The sequence below is a fragment of the Sapajus apella genome, unplaced genomic scaffold, assembly GCF_009761245.1.
Source record: "Sapajus apella isolate SASKATOON/1434 unplaced genomic scaffold, GSC_monkey_1.0 scaffold29, whole genome shotgun sequence".
NCBI lineage: Eukaryota > Metazoa > Chordata > Mammalia > Primates > Cebidae > Sapajus > Sapajus apella.
Window position 1 is genome coordinate 1,302,759 of NW_022436969.1, and position 23,129 is coordinate 1,325,887.

Consider the following 23,129-nt stretch of genomic DNA (forward strand, 5'->3'; position numbering starts at 1 on the left):
ATATATATTCATTGTGGAGTAAATAAATAATATGTAACAAAAGTTAAATTTAGAAGTCGTATAACAACTTTAAAAGAAATACTAAATTCTCTACTTTGACTACCAAGAGGTAAAACTTCATCTGCTTTTTAATAACTTTTTCTGCTATCAAGCACTTAGACTACTCATGGAAGTGTCATTGAATGATGAACTTGAGTGATTAGAATTTTGTAGCTGTTGCTTACCGTTTGTTATTGGACAAGATTGCTAGTAGACTTGGGTTTGTCATGCCTAACATCACATAGCAAGTATGTTTCAATAAGATTAAACCCCAGTTATTTAAATTTAACATACAGTATTTTCCCAAAGTGTGATTGCCTTTTACAAATAAGTTGCATATTTGGAAGAAACTAAACTTCCCATTAGGTCCATGAGAACCCTTCATGATTCAACTTCCTATTGCGGTGTGCCAGTCAGTTGAAAGAAGCACTTGCCTTTTACTCCGTCAGGAATATTCCTTGTTCTACTATTGCTTGGAATTCAAGAGTGCTCGTTTTCTTGTTTCTCTAAGACTCTCACTTGAAGGCATCTTTTAAGCTTTTTCATTTTCCTGCATAACTTTTCTGATGTTTATCACTCACACAGAACAAAGACTTAATGTAGTAAAGTCCTCACTGCAGTTATGAATGTTTTGTCTTATCTCTCTCCTGCTCTTCAATTAAGAGTTGATAGTGCAACTTAACTCTTCCCACTCACCATTCTGCCATCCCTTTACTCACGCATACAAATTGCTGACTTCGTTACCTCTTTTTTTTCTTTTTTTTAAGTGGGGGAGTGGAGGAAAAATTGTGTAAACATGGCTGTGCTTTTAAAAAAAATAAAAAGAAAACTTAACTCCTTCTGTCTGATATGACTTCTGTCTAAACTTGACAGTTCCTGTTTAATCAATTTAGTTTAGAATTCAGCAACATATATTGCAGATTTATAAGCTGAGTAATTATTGTGATACAGATTATCATTTTAATCCTCTATTGTAAATACTTAGCGTCTTGTGGATCCCTGGTTTTAACGTATATAAATTGATGTTAATTTAAATAAAAGTCTTTAAAAATCTGTGCATAATTTCCTAGAAATCATATGAATTTTTTAAAGTTTTTTCATTGAATAATACATTAATTTATTTGACTTTTTATTAAAAACCTCTGCTATTGAGTATATTTTTGTGCTATTACTTATTCTCTTCTTTCTTTCTTTATAAAAGCTTCCAATATAATTTCAGTTACTGATTATTCATAAATTAATTTAGGTCTGGAATGTGCTGAGAAACCCTTCATTGAATTTTTACTTCATCCTTGAGTACATTTCATTGTTGCTTGCTTATGGGCAACTCATATTGGAAATCCAACTCACCAGAGGCAGCACTAAAATGGTAAACGAACAATAAAATTAGCATTTCTGATTTTCATGAACATCATGCAGCTGCATAGATAAACAAATCATATGGGGTAAATTTTTCTATTCCATCTAATTGGACTATACTGTTATAGACAAGCCTTACTATGCAAAAATAGTTATTGCTCTCTTATATCTTCATTTTCATTATCATCATCATCATCATCATCTCTTATTCAGATGAGCTGATTAGAAAAACACTAATGAGTTATAGGATTTGATATTATGCAAATGCACTTTTTCCCTAGCTGATGAGTTTATTCTTATCTTTTGCTTAAGAATACAAACTCATAACAAGGGTGAATCAAACCTATGCATATGTAATGATGTAGAAATAACTCCATTCTATGTATGTGTATGTGTGTCTTCAAGTCTCTTGTCTATTTTTTCTACCCACCCTCATATCAGTAAAATATGTAATAACCTTTTTCTAATATTAACTGAAAAGACATAAAAATAAAAAAAGTGTACTACCTTGTGGAAAAGGCTTGACATTGATTAAATTTTTTATAATGATACTTGAAATAGAGCTTGGAGAAATGATTTAAGAAACAAATTTATGCCAAAATCATTATCAAATTCTATAGAAGCTTTTCTTTGGTGTGTTAAAGTATTAATATGACATTAGTATAAATAGACTGCAATGTATCTTATATCTTAATGTATTAAGAAAAGTAAAAAAATTCTTTGACTCTAAAGATCTACTTATTAAAAGCATCAGTATTGAATACACTGGATTCAGATAAAATTTACATCAAAGCACTTCACAGCTGAGATGGTAGAGAGTCTGAGAAAAGTTATAAGAAGGGATGTTATCTTAAATAATAATCATTTCAAAGTAAGAACCTGTGTATGATGACTTAGTGCTTCTGGATTTAATATTCAGCAAGTAGTTATCCTGTCAGAACTGCCAATGCTTACAGACAAATGTTCAAAAAACCCTACTGAAATATTGGCAAATCCTCAACTTGTAGGTATTATGTAGACAAGAAGGCTAAATTTATATTTACTTTAACCTATAGCCCAGCCCCATACTTCACAAAACTGAAAAGCTTTCTGAATAATTTTTCAGGATGATGAGAATTATATGTGTGAATAAGGATATACAACAAACACACACACCCATGCACCCACATGCACACATGTATTGCTCCATCCTTTTGAACACAAAAACTTACAGTATTGTAATGGTCAGGGGTCATCCGGAGAAATAGAAGAAGTAGGATATATCTGTCTATCTCTCTCTCTATCACTATCACCAATCTATTTAACTTTAATCTATCTCTATATAAATGGATTTATTATGAGAAACAGGCTTGTAAGATTGAAGTGGCAAGTCTGAAATCAGCAGGGCAGGTAATCAGGAAGGACAAGCTAGAACTTGTGAGTACAGAAGAACAAACGTTGCTACCTGCAGGCAGAATCTCTTTGTTTGAGGGGAAGCCTGAGCTTTGTTCTTACAGTCTGTCAACTGACTGAATCAGGCCCACTCAGATTATCTAGGAAAATCTCTTCCTTAACGTCAACTGATTGTGGACTTTAATCATATCTACAAAATCTCTAGATTCATATTTGATTGAATACCTGGATATTGATATATAAGAATGACCATCATGAACATAGTTTAATGACAGGGGTGTGTCTTGTTACCTTTGACATTTTAATGCATTCAAAAATTTGAAGTATTAGTAAAGTCCTTATGTTGGTATGAAATGCTAAATATGTGAGTATGCTGGACATTTAAAAATGTGTTAGGGGGACCAAGGACCAGTGCATCATCTGCATCAAAAACATCACAATGAAAACCACTGAATTTGTTCACATAATTTTTCCTGTGGTATAATGAGAATTTCTAAATTTATTTATAATATTACTTGCATATTTCCTTCATAAACTAGTGAGTTAATTCATAGAGTGATGTGCCTTTTTATACTCTCTCTATTGGCTTGTCCATGTCTCCATGTCACCACCATGCTTGGTATGGTGCTCTACTCCTGATGTGCTCATAGTGTTAAACATAACAATTGACTAGCAAATTAATGAATTGAAGGATAGGGCCACCAGAATATTTCATATATGAAAACCTCTTTTTTCCTCTAGCATAGACAAAATCAGATAAGGGATAACTCCCTTTGAAATATATTTCTACCCTTTATAACATATTTGTCTTAATATAGAGTCAGAATATTATGCATTCTTACCGAGTTACACAAAAGCCTCTGTTGCTTTTATGTATTCTATAAATATTCATTAGACAATAAAAATTGAGGATTTCAACAAGAGAATAAAGAAAAAAAAAGAAAATAATCAAAAGAAAGAAAGGAAGAAAAGAATCAAAAGAATCAAAAGAGAGAAAGCGAAAGAAAGAAAAAAACAAATAAACAAAGAAAGTAAAAGAAAAGAAAGAAAGAAAAAGAAAGAAAGAATAATAAGGACATGGTTAGATACAAAGGAACTGTCACAAAAAATAAGTTGACAGAAATGCAGAGAAAAGGAAATGGTTATACATTGTTGGTGGGAATAAAAATTTGTACAACCTCTATGGAAAACAATGTGGAGATTTCTTAAAGAACTAAAAATAGAACTACCCTTCAATCCAGCAATCCCACAATTCAATATCTACCCAATGGAAAAGTAATCATTATACCAAAAATATCCCTGCTTTTGTGTGTTATCACAATACTGTTTGCAATAGCAAAGATAATAGAATCAAGCTAACATTAATGAATGACAGAATAAAAAAATGTGGTGTATATATAAACTATACATATACAACACATTATATATACATACATACACCATGGAATACTATTCAGCAACGGAAAAGAATGAGATGATACCTTCTGAAGCAACATGGATGGAACTGGAGGCCATTGTCTTAAATGAAATAACACAGAGACATAAAAAATACCACAGGTTCTCACCTTTAAGTGGGAGCTAAGTAATGTGTACCTTTGGTGGTAGAGAGTGGAATGATAAACACTGGAAACTCAGAAGGCTGAGATGGTGGCAGAGTCGGTAAGGGGTATGGGATGACAAATATTTAATGAATACAGTGTATATAATTCAAGAGAACATTACACTAAAAGCCCAGACATCACCCAGTCACACTATATACATGTTACAAAACTGTACTTGTACCCCGTAAATCTATACAAAAAAGACTCAGTGTTCACATCACAAAAATTAGGATAGTAATTGTATTTATTTATTGGATTTGGTGACAATTAGATAAAATCACCTATCCAACATTCTTTGAAGGTAGGAGGCCCTCAGTAAATGCCAGTTACCACCACTACTGCTACTATTACTTCTGTAATTTCCTTATTAAGCAGACATTGTGGAAAGAAACATCAACTTAAAACATTTCTTCTCCAAGTCCTATGAACTTTGCTAGTAGACTGTAAATAACTGGAAATGTTGGGATTTAAGGAAGCTAGTAAGTGGTATCCCTTACAAAGGAATCAGGCAGAAGAGATGGTGGACTAAACATGAACTTTATCATTAACACAGCTACTGGAGAATACGGTTTAGGTGTGCAGCAAAAACAAGTATCCTAATCTTGGGTAGTATTGAACAAGTGCAGGGTGTTTCCCCCAGGGGACAGCTTCCTTTTACTGCATGGCAAAGAACAGAACAAAACACACACTCTCTGTAGATAAGCAAACTCTGAAAAGAAATACTGAGAAAAGCAATGAACTATAAATACCCAGATGTTGCTTCTAAAATTGCCAGTCAGATAATCTTTTCTTCTTGAGGAAAAGAGAGTGAAGGGCAAAGAGAAGAGAGAACTCTGCAGGGAAAAATGAAAGAAAGGGATTCCCTCAACAACAACAGCCACAGCAACAATTGCCCTCCATCTCTCTCCTTTTCATTGTATTTTTATTTTTGTTTGTTAATTCTAGCTTGTGTCTCTCTTTGATCCAAGAAGGCAATTTCAGGCTTGAAGAGTGTGCCTAGGCAATCATTGCTAAACTGGTACATCAGTCACATCCTCAAAAGCTGATATCGCTGTGTCTTTTATATTTTGTGCCCTGCTTGAATTTAGGGGAAGATTCTTATGAGGGTCATGACCTCCTTGAGATCTTGGTTCTGCTTCATTCTTCACTATTATCTGTAGCTGAGCTGGTTGTTGTTGTTTTACTATTATTTTGAATGTCAGGCTATATATATATCATAGACCTATGAGGAAATGGTCTCTATATCATAGACAATTTTGTCATAGACAATGTAGTCTTGGTCACTTTACACAAAGAGTGTAATAGTCTTCCATTAGAGAATGAGTTTGCTGATGATCAGAAATACAATAAGATTGTTTTAAATTTCTATTAAATGAATAAATGAAATATAAATGTGTCATTGTATTATTGGAGTACTACCTGTAAAAACGATTTTCAACATATATCACTAAATTTTCCTCTATTGAGCTCAGTTGCTCTAGTCCAACAGTTATGGATGATTTTATGCATTAGATGTGCTTACAGTGCTTTAGAAAATTTGTATTTTAACCTGATTATGGTTATAATGCAGGGAGTTTAGGGTAGAATGAAGGTTTATGTGCTTTGAAAATCTCCCCAAGGTGATTCTGATATAAACTGTTTATTAAGGACTTTGCTCATGGAAGATGACCTGATTTTAGCATAAGAAATGATATTAGCATTCCAAAATGTACTGGATATTTCTTAAATTATAAATGCTCACTTTTTTCACATTACTTTTCTTCTGTCTAGAAAGCACTAATATGCTAATTAACTCATATTCATTTTTCATAAAATCAAATTTTTTTCTTACCTTACTTCTCATTCCTATCAGCAAGCAAAGTCAAGCTCTATCGTAATGGAAAGATCAGGAGCTTATTAACCACAGTAATTTAAAGTCACATTTTATTCCCCAAATCTCACTGAAAGGATTATCACAGTTTTGTATAGGTATAAGTCCACAGGAGCAAAGAAAATGTGAGAAGAGTGAACAACGAGGAGAAAGTAAAATTTTGAATGCTGGAATGCAGATTGAGGAGTAATAACAAATTTAGAATACTGGCAAAAGCTGAACTCTAGGGTTTTCAAGGAAAGTGGGAGCAGGAGACTCAGGGTACATCTATGGCTCAGGCAATCAGAAGCAATGAGGACCTTCGCATTTGACTGGAGATGAGTAGGAGGCAGATAATGAGGGCACTGGCTGAGAATCTGTATCAACAAGCCATTAGGCACCTAGAACCTCTTTCCAACTCTGACTGACCAAGTGACTTCAGGGATGTTAGCCATTGCAGTGAAACCAGATGAATTAAATGAAAAACTATCTACTGAAAAATGAAATAGCCTGCAGACTTAGATCACTGATAGCCACCCATAAAAGTCTGGATGATTCCTCGCTGCAAACTCTGATAGGTATTGAAAAAGAGTGACAGGACTAGATGTTGAGGACCCTCTCAAATAGCCAGTCCTGACTTTAAAATAGAGCTGAGGTTCATTCAAGGCAGGCTATGGAATTCTTTCTATGTGCACAGCATATATATATACATATATATACACACACACACACACACACACACATATATATATACACACACTCAGAGATCCATATGTGTATACACACACACAGACACACACACACACATATATATGGATTACATAGATATAAACACATGATAGATAGATGATAGATACAGGCGTGTGTGTGTGTGTGTGTGTGTGTGTGTGTGTGTGTGTGTGTGTCTTTTGGCTGAGTGTGGCTGCTTATGCCTGTAATCTCAGCACTTTGGAAGGTCGAGGCAGGAGGTTAGCTTTGAGCCATGAGTTTGAGATCAGCCTGGGCAATAAAGAGTGATAGATTTTTTTAACCCTTTTTAAAAATTCATTTCTTGGTATGGTATAAGATAAGGTAAAATTTTATTCTTTGTGCATGGAAACTCAATTTAATCAGAACCATTTATTAAAGAGACCATTATTTCCCCATTGCATCTTCTTGGTGTTTTTGTCAAAAGTTGTTTGGCTGTATATTTGGATTTATTTCTGGGCCCTCTATTTTGTTCCACTGGTCTATATATCTGTTTTTATGCCAGTATCACATGTTTTTAGTTACTATAGCTTTGTAATATAACTGTAAATCAGAAAACCTATTGCCTACATTTTTTTTCTCTCAGAATTGTTTTGGCTATTTGGCATTTTTACATTTCTTTATGAATTTTAGGATCATTTTTTCTATTTCTGTGAAGAATGTCAGTATGATTCTGATAGAGATTGCACAGAATCTCTGTATTGCTTTGTGGAGGATAAAAATTGCAACAATATTAACTCCTCTGATCCATGAGCATAGGGTAACTTTCCATTTATTTGTGGCTTCTTCAGTATTTTTAAATCAATGTTTTATAATTTTCGGTGTATACATCTTTCACCTCCTTAAATTTATTTCTAATTGTTTTGATGTTGTAGTAAATGGGATTGCTTTTTATATTTCTGTTTCCATTATATTGTTAGTGTATAAAATGATGTTGATTTTTATATGTTGAATTTATATCTTACAACTTTATTGAATCCATTTATTAATTCCAACAGGGTTTTTTGTGGAATCTTTGGGACATTTCTACATACAGGATCATGTAAACAATAATTATCTTCAAAGAGAGATAATCTTCTTTCTTTCTGATTTGTATGCTTTTAATTTGTATGGTAATAACTACTACCAAGAAAGAAAAAGTGAAAGTAGAATATAGATAATTCTATGCCTAGGAGGGAACTGATCTGTAAGGAATGGTAGGATTGCACTTTTGAATAGGCTTATCAGAGAAGGAAGCACCCACCCTGAGAAGAGGGCATATAAATAATGTTCTGAAAGAGGCAAGGGGTACAGGTGTGGAGATATTTGGTATAAAAACAATTTGGGTTAACCTCTTAAGTTACTTTAAACAGACAGAAACATATTCCATTCTGTTATGTAGCTCTCAGAATCTCTATGTGGATTAGAAAGCTGAGCTCAAAACAGCATGGTATTGGTACCAAAAAAAAAAAAAAAAAAAAAGATATAGACCAATAGAACAGAACAGGGGCCTCGAAAGCAACACCACACATCTACAACCATCTGATCTTTGACAAATCTGACAAAAACAAGCAACAGGGAAAGGATTCCCTGTTTAATAAATGGTGTTGGGAAAACTGGCTAGCCATGTGCAGAAGGCAGAAACTAGACCCCTTCCTGATACCTTACACTAAAATTAACTCCAGATGGATTAAAGACTTAAACATAAGACCTAACACCATAAAAACCCTAGAAGAAACCCTAGGAAAATCCATTTAGAACAGAGGCATAGGCAAGGGCTTCCTGACTAAAACACCAAAAGCATTGACAACAAAAGCCAAAATAGACAAATGAGACTTAATTAAACTCCAAAGCTTCTGTACAGCAAAAGAAACAATCATTAGAGTGAACTGGCAATGAATAGAATGTGAAAACATTTTTTGCAATCTACCCATCTGACAAAGGGCTAATATCCAGAATCTGCAAAGAACTAAAACAGATTTACAAGAAAAACAAACAAACAAACCCATCCAAAAGTGGGCAAAGGATATGAACAGACACTTTTCAAAAGAAAACATATATGAGGCCAGCAACCATATGAAAAAATGCTCATCATCACTGGTCATTAGAGAAATGCAAATCAAAACCACATTAAGATATCACCTCATGCCAGTTAGAATGGTGATCATTAAAAAGTCGGGGGACAACAGATGCTGGAGAGAATGTGGAGAAATAGGAACACTTTTACACTGTTGGTGGCAGTGTAAATTAGTTCAACCATTGTGGAAGATAGTGTGGCCATTCCTCAAGGATCTAGAAATAGAAATTTCATTTGACCCAGCAATCCCATTACTGGGTATATACCTAAAAGATTATAAATTGTTCTGTTATAAAGACACATGCACATGTATGTTCATTGCAGCACTGTTTACAATAGCAAAGACCTGGAACTAACCCAAATACCTATCAATGATAGAATGGACAAGGAAAATATGGTACATATACTCCATGGAATACTATGCAGCCATAAAATACGATGAGTTTGTGTCCTTTGTTGGGACATGGATGAATCTGGAAACCATAATTCTCAGCAAACTGACACAAAAACAAAAATCAAACACTGCATGTTCTCACTCATAGATGAATGTTGAACAATGAGAACACATGGACACAGTGAGGGTAGCATCACATACTGGGGTCTGTTTGTGGGGGCTTGAAGAAGGAAAGTGAAGTGTGGGGAGGTTGGGGAGGGATAACATGGGGAGAAATGCCAGATATATATGATGGGGGGATGGAGGCAGCAAACCACCTTGCCGTGTATGTACCTATGCAACAATCCTGCATGATCTGCACATGCATTCCATAACCTAAAGTACAATTAAAAAAGAAAAAAGAAAGATGAGTTCAGAATTGGTTAATGTACAAGTAAGCTAAAATTTCAGACCCTTCACAGTTCTTAACTACTGCTGATGAAAGCAATCTTTGTTATAATAACACTAAACAAACAGAGCACAGATTTGTAGACAAGAGGCACAAATTTACTAGTGAAATTGTTAATTTAATTATCAGAATCAACACTTCAAATTATCCATTTCAAATACCTGTAGGGTAACAGGTGCATGTATTGATAATTATTTCAGAGCATAAACCATGATAATTGATTAACATCTTGACCTCACAAAATGCTATCTCCTGCTGATGTCTGGATTTTACTACTTATAAGGGTATCTCCATTTGAGTGATATGGTCCAATATAAAACTAGCTTAAATTGACTAAAGCCAATAATTCAAATAATATCCAATTAATTATTGCCAGCTCAGGTCACTTGGTCAGTTAGTTTTCAATTGCTTAGTTTCTACTACGGACCAGGCGTGAGTGTTATTGATAGGTAAATTTCTCCAAATCTTAGGGGGAATCATGTTTGATCCACTTATCCCATAATTAGCAATTTTTTTAGAAGTATATTCTTCATATCAGCAGTCTCCATCCATTTTGGCACCAGGGATTGGTTTCAAGAAAGACAATTTTTCCATGACCTATTTGGGTGAGATTTCACTTCAGGATGATTCAAGTATATTACATTTTTTGTGCACTTTATTTCTAATATTATTATATTGTAATATATAAGGTATAATTATACAATTTGCCATAATGTAGAATCATTAGTGGGAGCCCTGAGCTTGTTTTCTATTTATAGAAAACTAGATGGTTCCATTTATAGTACTAGATGGTTCCATCTGAGGGTGATGGGAGATGGTGACAGATCATTAGGCATTAGAGTCTCATAAAGAGTGGGCAAGCCAGATCCCTCACATTCTCAGTTCACAGTAAGGTTTATGCTCCTATGAGAAACTAATGCTGCTGCTGATCTGACAGGAGGCAGGGCTCAGGTGGTAATGTAAGCAATAGGGAGAGGCTTTAAATACACATGAAGCTTCACTTGCTAGCCCGCTGCTCATCTCCCTGCTGTGCAGCCCAGTTCCTAACAGGCCACAGACTGGTACCAGTCCAACTAACATACTGTTGTCTAGAAATAAAGCTCTACTCTACCAAACAAACAAACGAAAAAAAAATGGAAGAAGAAGAAGATGGTTTATGGGAAAAGATCTCTTCTCCTGGAAGCTAAGAGATAGGAATTACCAAAGAAAGCAGCTTCTTGGTTTGACAGAAACCGTTGGTGCGATTGGCAAGAAACCAAATTTGGAACCTACATCTGATGAGTCTTAGGTCTCCTTCCTTCCTAAGTGTCTTTCAGATGACTTTCAAAATGAAATCTTATTTTGAATAAGGTTTTGAATACTCATTCACAGTACTGGTCTGTGGCCTAGGGGTTTGGCCATTATGTCATAAATGCAGCCAGAGAATATGCAAATGAATAGGCGTAACTATATTCCAATATGATTTACTTATAAAATCTGGCAGATGGCCTTCAAACTGTAGTTTACTGACCCCTGCTCTTTTCAGGATCTATCACTAATTCTAGAGTATTCCAATCATCTGCAAAGATTTAAATAACTTCCAATTTTTCTAGTTTGTAAGGGCCAAGTGCAGAGCTGGTAGCATTGTAACTTGGAGGAGAAGAACCTTCTCTTACTCTAGGGATGCTCAAAGTTCATAGCCTTTGGGGGTCACTTAATAAATGGGTTAAACTCAAATAATTTCTCTTAAACCCAAGGAGGCCTAATGGAACACTGTATAACTTTCTGAGTTGTAATGTATATATTTTACTTTAGAGAGAATTTTTTTAATGTCCTAAACCACCAGAAACACTGACATTTCACAAAGATAGTAGACCTATTTGTTCATTGGATTTATCCTATTTTTGCATTACCAGTTATTCAAACCACTGTCACTTCCTGCTTACTGGATTCTAAGATAATGTTGTTATTGTTACAGTAGACCATAGGTTGGCAAACCTATCCTCGAAAGCACCGGAAAATAAATATCTTAGTTTACATGGGCTACATTTAGTTTCTGTCACATATTTGTATGTGTATGTGTGTGTGTGTGTGTGTGTGTGTGTGTGCGCACGCGCGCGCGCGTGCATTTACAACCCTTCACAATGCACTAACCACTTATAGCTCACAGGTCTTACAAAAGCAGGCTGCAGGCTAAATTTGGTTAATGGGGTATAGTTTGTCTATTTCTTTAGTAGCTCAGTTTTATTTACTTTGAAATTCTGGGATGATCAAGGCTCTATAAGACTAAATTATAGATATAGATAATTGATTCAGTTTTAAAGCATAAGGATCAAAATGCAATGCTATCTCTGTTGACTGTATGCAGTTTCTTCTGCTTTTTAACTTAAGGCAGTAGAAAAAGAATATTGCAGGGGCAAAGGCCTTTGCTGATTTCTTTTAGCAAAGACAACAGAAAAAATTGATTTATGACTAAATAATGTTTATGTCCCCCCAAAATTTACATGTACTAATCCTAACCCCCAATATGATGGTATTAGGAAGTGGAGCCATGAGTAGGTAACTAAGACCATGAGAGTAGAGCCTCATAAATAAGATTAATGCTTTTATTAAAAAAAAGACCCCAGTTATTTCTCTTACCCTCTTTCTGCCATGTGATGATACAAAGAGAAGTCAGTAGTCTACAATCCAGAAAACTGGTCCTCACCAGAACCCAACTATGTTGGCACCCTGATCTTGGACTTCTAGTTTCCAGAACTACATGTCTGTTGTTTAATCCATGAGAAATACATGTCTGTTGTTTAATCCATCCAGTCTATATACTTTGTGTAGCAGCTCATGCTGACTAAGAAGAGGCACTATTGCAGTTAGCTTTTGAATACATTCACAACAACTAGCTGTCATTCTCCAGGATGTCTTCAGCACAAGCCTGGCAGGTAAAGTAAGTGGGGAAAATGATAGGAATCGTCCCCTTAGTATCTCTCCAGTCTTTGATGCTGGCATTATACTCTGCAATTCCCCAAGTATACAGTATTACTTTCGATTTATTACAGTTGTGCATTGCACAAAAATGGGGTATATTCTGATAAATGTGTTGTTAGGTAAATTTCATTATTGCGTGAACATCAATGAAGTCATTTACACAAGCCTATGTGGTACAGCCTACTACACACCTAAGCTATATGGTATAGCCTGTGGCTTCTAGACTACAAACCTGTACAGTATGTTACTATACAGAATACTATAGGCAATTGTAACATAATAGCATGTCTAAACATAGAAAAGGTACAGTCAAATTATGATATTATACGCTTATGGGACCACCATCCTATATGTGGTCCAGATTGACTCAGATGTTGTTATGCAGTGTATGACTGTATTTTGGAAGGAAAGAAAAATTCTGGGGATTCCCAACTTCTGCTTCCTATCACAGGTTGTCTAAATCCATTAGTCAGGAAATCTATGTAGGTAGGATTTTTAGCAACTGTTGATTATCCATTTATCCTCCAACACCAGTAAAATCACATTGTGGTCTGCTATGATTCTGTGGCTCTCCAAGAGATGACATTAGCTAAGAATCAGTGTCCAATCATCTGTAAAGAATATGGGCATTTGTCTCTACCCAGGACACAGCATCTTGGAAAATAGCTGTAAGAGAAGGCTAGGAAGGCAATTCACATACATTTTTATGATATTGTGAGAGTTTCTTTGCTCCAGTGGGTCCACATTATTTCAAAGAATTTGGATTCTGTGATATAATACAAATTTGGGAGTTGGGTATTAGATCATGTCTCTTTTGGTGGCTCCAATCAGATCTCTTATTGGCACACATAACAAAGGGTGTATTCCATGAACCAAGTAGGAACTCTCTGGGTAGCCATAAAATTTATTGCTAAGAACACTGTAATCAATAAGTAATCACCAAAGATTTATCTAGTTCTGACCATTCTGGTCTAAAGTAGAGTAAATATATCTTCATTGTATAAGTTAGAGCTACTTCTTGATTGCGTTCAGCATTGTCACTGAAAATAAATACCATTTAGTGAACAGTATCTCCCACTGCCCAGTGACCTATGGAAATTAGCCATCATAGCACTTTCAAATATTCTATTTCTACCTCTGTCCGTACATATATAGAAAGTCATGATGAAGAGATTTTCTCATATACCTCCCCACAAAACATAGACAGTAATGGTGGGTAGGCAGCTTCATTTGTTACATATATCTACTTCTCTAACATTTTGGATTCTTCCTCTAGATTATACCAAAAAGTACCTAGTATCTCAATCTTATTTAGAATAAGCCACCAATGAGTCTAGTTGTTTCAGTCAGTGATTTAATCAAGCAGAATACTTACAGGAAGATTTTAAGTGAGCCATAATAAGCTTCTGAAGTATTCAAAGTAAAATTAAATAAAGAAATCTACTGTCAACTGCTTGAAACTGCACATTATATCTGGAATCTCTGTGAAGTGCACCCATACTCAGATATTCAGCCCTATCTGAAACTATTTTTCCCTCACTGATTTACTTTTGAGGTGTATGTTGATACAATTTAGCAATATTTTATAATACTTTCAATTTATAATTCTCTTTCGTAGCTCTAAATTGGTAACTGATTGCCTAACACATACTGTGATATCGCTACATTACAGGTTGGAAGCCAGTGAGGACTTTGCAGAGAGTGACAATGATGTGAAATTATTGCATTTCTTCAAGGTAGCTGTCTCTTGTGCATACATTATATAAATAACCTCTTCAGGTTGAAGAGTAGGTTACTGATTCTAGTGGGATGGAGATATCAGTGGGATTGATATTTAGTGTCCTAGTATTCTACAAATGGCTGAAAGTAACATTGCTATAGTCAGAATTATGTTAACATAGCATAATAACCAAACTATAAAATATATATTCTACAAGAAGGAGAGGAAGATGTAAGAAAAGTAACTCTCCGTTTTCTCTGGTAGGAATGTAATAATAATATCCATATATCAAACGTAAAAAATATATAATATAGTAAGATTATATCATGTAAAAAATATGTAATATAGTAAGATTATAAACATGCTCTTTAGAAACAAGAAGAAAATACAAGAGGAAACAAATAAAAGTGTTGGAATTGGTAGTCTTTGGGGAACAGGAATCCAAAGTGAGAGAGATGACTATTGTTTTTAGTTGTAAGTATTTTAATCCTATATGGCTTTTAAAATCAACATGCAGGTTATATTAATGCAAGCCAAAAAGATATAGAGATTATAGATATAGATATTACAAATACAGTTTTAGCCTACTAAGGCTGCCATAACAAAGTAATGCCAAAGACTGAATTTATTTATTTTGCCATAACAAATAATACAAAAGACTCAACAGAAATATATTTTCTCACAGTTCTGGGGGCTGGAAGTCCAAGATCAAGGTGTTGGCAGGTTCTCCTGAGGCCTCTCTCTTGCACTTGCACATGGAAACATCTCATGAGGGCCTCACATGGCTGGCACTTTCTTTTTGTGAGCACATACTCAATGTCTCTCTGCAAGTCCTAATCTCCTCTTATTACAAGGATATCAGTCACATTGAATAGAGATCCACCTTAATGGCTTCATTTTAATGTAATTATCTCTTTAAATGCCCTATTCTAGACATAGACTCTGCGGCACTGGGGTTTAGGGCTTCAACATAACAATTTTGAGAGAGGCTGGTCATGGTGGCTCACACCTGTAATCTTAGCACTTTGGGAAGCTAAGAAAGATCACTTGAGCCTAGGAGTTCCAGATCAGCCTAGGAAACATAGTGGGACCCCATTTATTTTTTTAAAAAATAAATATGACAAAAACAACAAAAACGTTTTTTGTTTGATTGAAGAGAATACAATTCTGTTAATAAAATAAAAACATTTACCTTAAATACATTATATTGTTGCATAATTACATATACATAAATATATATTATATATATTACATGTACATTACATAAAAATAAAAAATATGACTATATATGTTTATATTGATTTTTTCTCTCTCAGCTTTTAATCATTGAAGCCTTAATTACCAATGCTAATTTTGCAATAATTTTAGAAAAATTATTTCTAACTTTAAAATATTTGTTTCTTGTCTATAAAAACAAATTTCAGTAAGTTATATACCTTTTGTGAAGTGATTTGCTCATTAACTGCACATAGTAAGATCTCTGGGCACTCATTGGCTCTTGCACACAGCAGATAATGATAATGGTATTTATGCATAAACTATGAATTTATTCATGCTGTCATCCATTCGACATTTATTGCACATTAGTTATATTTCAGGTACTCTTCTTTTTTTCTTTTTTTATTGCATTTTAGGTTTTGGGGTACACGTGAAGAACATGCAAGACTGTTGCATAGGTACACAATGGCAGTGTGATTTGCTGCCTTCCTCCCCATCACCTATATCTGGCATTTCTCCCTATGCTAGCTCTCCCCAACTCCCCACCCCCCGCTCTTCTTAAGAGTTAATACAGATTTTATAACAGAGACATAGGTAACTTAGAATTTCATTGTTACATAGAATTTCACAATAGGGAAGGAGCACATTCTAGATAGTGTGAATAGAAAAGCAAAGCTAAGAGTAAAAAGAATGGCTCATTCAGAGCAATAGAGAATGAATATATTTGGAATAAAGGGTAGGGAGGGAGTGTCAAGAGTTGTTGGCATTATTTTATATGGTACAGATAACAATGTGATAAAGTAGTAGTCTTTTTTTCTCCATATTGTGAATGAGAAAAATATGTTTATAAAGGTTAAATCCATTGCTCCATGTCACCCTTCTAACAAGGAACAAACAGACTCTTGAATGGGATCCAAACACCTTATTCTTAGTCATTACTAATCAATTAATTCTCGCTAAATGAAGCTTTGAATAAAGAAATGGTTGCTTAATAAATGTCATGTCAAGTCAATGTGCTGCAACACTATCTACCTTAGAGTAAAAGAACATTTTAGAAAGGGAAAACAGAGAAGCCCACTTTGGGAGACCAAGGTGGGTGGATCATGAGGTCAGGAGTTCAAGACCAGCCTGGCCAAAATGGTGAAATGCTGTCTTTACTAAAAACTACAAAAATTAGCCAGGTGTGGTGGCAGGCACCTCTAATTCCAGCTACTTGGGAGGCTGAGGCAGGAGAATTGCTTGAACCTGGGCGGCAGAGGTTGCAGTGAGCCAAGATTATGCCACTGCACTCCAGCCCGGGCAACAGAGTGAGACTCTGTCTCAAAAACAAAAAACAGAGAGGCTAAGGTCTAACTAGCAAATCGAACATGATAAGATTTGATTTGCTTTAGACTACAGTAAACTGACCAATTACACTGTTACAAAAATATGTTTGAGAGAAAATAATCAATCTGGTTTGAAATAGTTGCTAGTGAATATACTTTTACCTATGTTAGGTCAAGACTATTGTGCTTACTAACTGATTCAGCAGAGAGATGAGAATGGTATGTGCCTTAAAGTTTAGAAGTTTGGAAATTGACCATTTGAAACTTTCTTTATCTCTTCATTATATTTTTTGCTTCAACTCCATTGACATTGTAAAGCTGCTTTGAAGAAGTTATGAATTTTAGGCTTCAAATTAATAAAATTTCAGATAATTAGCAGAAGAATAAAGTAGCTTAATATCTTCAGAAGTATGAGGTCTATAGAAAGAAAAAAACTGGTTGAAATTGCCTTGGGTCACATTAGTATTTAATCAGTGTGTGAGGTTTAATAGTAATACTGTGAGGCTTAGTCCACAGCCACAGAGATTCTGCTTTAGGACTACATATTTCAACAGCTGATAATTCTTTAAAACTTTGATAATAATTTCTAGGAGTTTCCATTATTTTGAAATTAAAGACAGATTATAACATAGTAAAAATTAGTCTTACTCTAATGAACCGACTGTACAGTTCATTAAATTCAGAATCCTGGGCTCTCTAATTGATAATTTAGAAACCTTTAACCATCTAGATGTGTGATACCATAAACTTTAGTTTCACTCTAAGAATAAAGCAAAACTCCTGCTTAAAGAAGCAAATCAACTGTGCTGTGCTGTTCCCAAGGGAAGAAAATGGATTCATTCTCACATCCTTGCATCAGTACATTTAATTGCTTCAGAAATTATAGAGAAGCTGGCATGCTGCTCTGCAGCTAACACACTCCCTTCCTGCTCTGAAAGTGACTTGGGTGACATTGCAGATTGTTCTGTAACCTTTAAAGACCTTTCCTCCCATTCAACCTTGGTGCCAGCCATTTGGGGATGTGCGTACTCTTTTTTCTGTCTTTCTTCCTTTTTCGCATGTGCATTTTAGTGCCCGATTATAACCCACACCAAAATGCACATGTGAAGAAGGAAGGAGGGCAAAAGACAGCACACATCTGCAAATGGCTGGCACCAAGACTGAATGGAAGGAAACGTCTTTAAAGGTCTTTTGGACTATACAGAGTTGGAAAGTTGCTGCAACTATTATGTAATTACCCTGTTTCAAAGCACTTACCAGTACCTGACACATCATAGATTTACTTGTTCACCATAGTAGCTGGACGCCCATGTTCTCCACTGGAATGGGAGCTTCAGGAGGGAGATAAATTTTCTTCTTGTTTCTTTGTTTCTGTACTGTTGTATCCCCAGTACTCAGACAGTGCCTGGAATAAATTAGGCATCTAATACATTTTTATTGAATGAATGGATGTTCAAATGAATTAATGGATTTGTATTCTTGTTCTGTCCCACTGTCTCTTCAAAAACTGTTGTCACTATCTATTCCAGTCTTTCATGCTACTAGAGTCAGTATTCTTCTGTCTCATCCTTGGATCTGGAAATGTCCTGTCTATAGAACAAGTGCCATATGAACAGCATCCCTGGTCTGATCAGACCATTACAAAGTAGCTGTCTTACCCTTTCTCCAATCTTCAGAGTCAGTCTTCCTTCCTAATTCTTCTAGTCAGTTTCTTTCTGCTGAATCCTCCTTTATGCCTCTGCCGGCTTCCCTTCACCCCTCCCCACTAGTCAATATGCATATCCAGGATATAGAGAGTTCAGAAATCAGGCATAATCCCAGCCAGTGTCCTGGGACATCTGAGATATCTGCCTGGTCCCTGAAATTGTTAATCTTCCAAATCCTCCCAATTGTTGCCTTATAGTAAATAAATGCCTCTGTTAATGGTCTGGCCTTTAATCTAATGTTAAATGTTACACTTACCTCAAACTTTCAACCTGAAGCTTTTGTTCATCAAATCTTACAGGATTAAATTTAAAATTTTCCCATGCTGGTTTGTATTTGATTGATGAATATTAGCCCCTATAGACAGGCTTAGATCCTCTGCATTGAATGCAGAGCTGGCATTATGCTATTAGTCCATTGTGATGGCGTTAGTAATAATTGCATCTGAGTGATAAAAGGAGTCCATCTTAAGTTCATATAAAAGCAGCACTATTTCATACGGTATGATTTAAAGGTTGTCATAGGAAATTAACCTGATTGTTAAATCCATCTCATTAAAAACATTGTCAAGAAGAGTAAATATCACTTCTGTGGTTTACGTAGAGAGGCTCTGTTACCATAAAAAGCTGATATGCAAGCATATTAAAACTCAACTCTGTCCATGTTTTGTCCTTGGTTAAAACCTTTCAATGATATCCCATTGTCCGTCAATTGAGTCTAAACTTCTTAGACCCAATCAGAACATTTTGTCGGCCTATGTCACTCCCCTGATGTTCATTGACTATGCACCCCAGACAAACTGCAATGTTCCTCTTTCCACGCATGCTCAAAAGCTTCCCTGTTCTCTTTTTGCCCCTACCCTCTTTTCTGTCTGGTAGGCTCAACTATCAGTCTCCATACAGCCAGAAGGAAATGGTGTAAACTATGAGGCTTTAAAATAAAAGGTCTGGAACAACCCCCTCTCTGTCACTTACTTACTTTGTGACATCAACAAGTTTTATCTAATCAAATTTTTAAAGATGTGTAAGTAGATGGCACAATATCTATTCTTATTGTAAGAATGAATAATACAGAAAAGATGGATGGCTCAATCCCTAACTTATATTACTAAACTTCCTAACATCTAATTTCTGTCAAAAGATAAAATTACTGCAAATTCAGTTATATATCTAATTGGCTTTCATTCACAAGTCATGAATCCAGGCAGCTTCCATTCTGCAAACTAGAATGAAAGCTTCCATTGGGCAAGAGCAGAAAAGTGGGTTTTATAAGGTGGGAACAAGATAACAGAACAGCTGGGAAAAAAGCACTGATTGGTTAATATCAGGTTACTTTTTGGTAAGAATTAAAGCAAAGGGGACTTCATTATAATACTGAATCAGGTCGACTGGAAACTCCTGTTTTCAGGGGAAAAAAATGATCTTTTTAAGAATCTATCTGTTTCCTTTATGTTTCAGTTCGATTATTTGGCATTTAGCAAGAGTGACACTATTTTGGTTTGGTTTGGTCTGTTAGGGCCTAGTGCAGGAGCTCAGTCTAAACAATGGCCTCCCTAATTTTAATATAACAATTCCCTCCAAGGATGTTTTGCTTTCTTTGGCTGAAATACTGTAAAAAGTATAGGCTTTGCATGCAGATGTTGGACTTTCAATTTTATTTTTGGCATTTACCTGCTATGTGCCTCAGACAAGTGCTTAACTTATTTGAACTTATTTTTGGCGATTTTATTTTTGGCATTTACCTACTATGTGCCTCAGACAAGTGCTTAACTTATTTAAACTTACTTAACTGTAGAAGGTGGGAGGCAGTCCTTTGTATTATTTAACTTAACATTTTTCTTTCTTTCTTTCTTTTTAACATACTCTCCATTGATTTACTTTTGTTTATTCATCTTTGCATAAGCTGGTTATTATCCAGGCTTTGGGTTTGCCAGGAGACTAACTTAACATTTTCAATGAAATAATATACAAAAATGTCTGCCACATGGTTTCTCTCATCTCTTTTTTTGAGCACTTATAGTGCTTTGTTCATATATCCCTTATGATGTTTGAAAGGTTCTATTTTGAGTGCATGCTGTGTTATAATACTTTTTTAAAATTACATTTATTTAGCATAGGAGCTAAGTCATTTTCATGTTTCTATTTTAACACTTTAAGTATATATGCCATAGATTATTTGGTGTATCTCTCTCTCTCTCTCTCTCTCTCTCTCTCTCTGTCTCTCTGATGGCCAGTAATAGTTTTTCATAACTGTTACTAAGTATTTCTTTCTAGTATTGCTTAATCAGATTAGGGGATAGTGTCCAATGCCTTGGGAGCCAGAAGAATGAACAGGCATGTTCTGACAGAAGGATAGCAATGAGTACAATGAATAATGGCATTCATATAAGGGAACTCTAGGTAAAGTTCAAAGACACAGTGGTCTTGAAAGGGACAAAAAACTATAAAGGAAAGGGTGGTAAAGATAAGACACCTGATAGGTAACATCTCTGGCACTCTATTTTTTTTCTAGCTAGCACTAGCCCCTTCTGCTCCCCATTAACCCTTACTAAAATGGCTTTCTTCTTTATGTCAGAGTGGCACAATCCAAAGGTACCAGGCTGTGTCATGGTTCAGACCCCCAGGATCCAACATTAAGATTTGGACTCACAGGCAAGGTATTTATAAATAAAGGGCTACATGTGAAACTGACAAGGGAGTATGGAAAGCCGAGAAGGGAAGGGGTGTGAAATGGAAAAGCAAAGTGAGGTATAGTCTTAGTTAAAGTCCTACAAAGTGTGGCTTCAACCTGATATTGCAAGTGTTTTGTGGAATGTCAGTTACACCTAAGGATTGTTCTGAGTTGAGGTGTTGGAGATTTAAGTCCTAGATGCTTGCTCATCTTTATACAAGCAGGCAAGGGGGGCTCTGGTAGGCTGTGGTCAGTCTTTTGTAAAAGAATTGCATATATTGAGTGTCAGGATAAAATCACAAAATGTGGCTTTCCTCTCTCCCCTTCCCAGTCGATAAAAGAAACAAAGGAAAAAAAGACATTCAAGGCTCTCCGGGTAGAGCACCAACACTGTCCAAAACATCAACAAAAGTGGGTGGAAGTTGGAATATCATGAGCATTTAGAGCATGGTGTGGGAATACAGAATTATTAGGTGCTTTCATTTTGTTCCTCCTTCATGACTACTCTTAAAGTTTGAATGTATGGTCTCCATAATAGGGAACATCAAAAGGGAAATTAGGGCACTCCTAGGTAAAATGCTTTAGAAATTGAAGTAAAGTAAAATTTTAGGCTTAAAGACTACAGATGACCACTATTTCAATTAGCTTTGGAACATGGCATTTTAAAACCAATGCTCTTGGTATGTAGGACTACTTATTTTGCACTTATGCTTCAGAATTTTAAAATGTTAAAATTCTATTCAACATCTGATCCTTTCAATGCATGAGTAAGCAGTGGTGGCTGGTTCGAAATATCAATGCAACTTCCAAAGTTACTTAATTCACTTCAAGAGAGAGGGCTGAGTACCTGTCCATTTTATACACCCAAATTCTATATCATTACTTCATCATTGACAAGAAACGATAGGCTGTGTGCAGAAGTGGGAGCAATTTATGTTACTGTCCTCAGCAGCAGTGTGAACGTCTGTGAGTTAACACTGGCAGGGATGCTTCAGAGACACCAAAGAAGTTAGCAGCTGTATTGCAGGCTTTTTCTCTGTACTTTAATTTTGAAGCAGAGCATTAGCTTTGACATTTTTCAGTCGATAGGTGTTTTTCTATACATTCTTCAGGGATTTCAAAGTAAGCTAAAAGGCTTTTTAAAGGATGAGAAAATGAAGCTTTTATATTTGTTATTTCTATTGCAGTTATTATTGAGAAAATTAGCTCTATGGCAAGAGAACCGAACAAACAACACAAGATTACTTTTCAGGATGGCAAACCAGACTTCTGGCAATGTGTTGTACTTTGCAGAATTCCAAAACTAATAGTAATAAATAACTAGAAGAATACATTAAAAACATTGGCTTTCATTAAAATATCTAATGTTAAAGACCAGCTAAACATGTGTTCGTCTAGGAAAGCAGAACACAAAATGAGATAGCTTTCAACTTTCTAGAGCTGAATCATTACACGACAGCAAATTCACAAATAAATTCCCTACAACTCGGTGGTATACATTGTGAAATCCCAACATGTATAATATTCTTGGAAAAATTCAGACTCAGCCTAAGCAGAGTGAATCCACTTAACACCTGAAAATGAAAGAGTTAAGATTACGGACGAACACTATGTTTTATGTGCTTTAGTTGTTGGTTCAAAGCCCA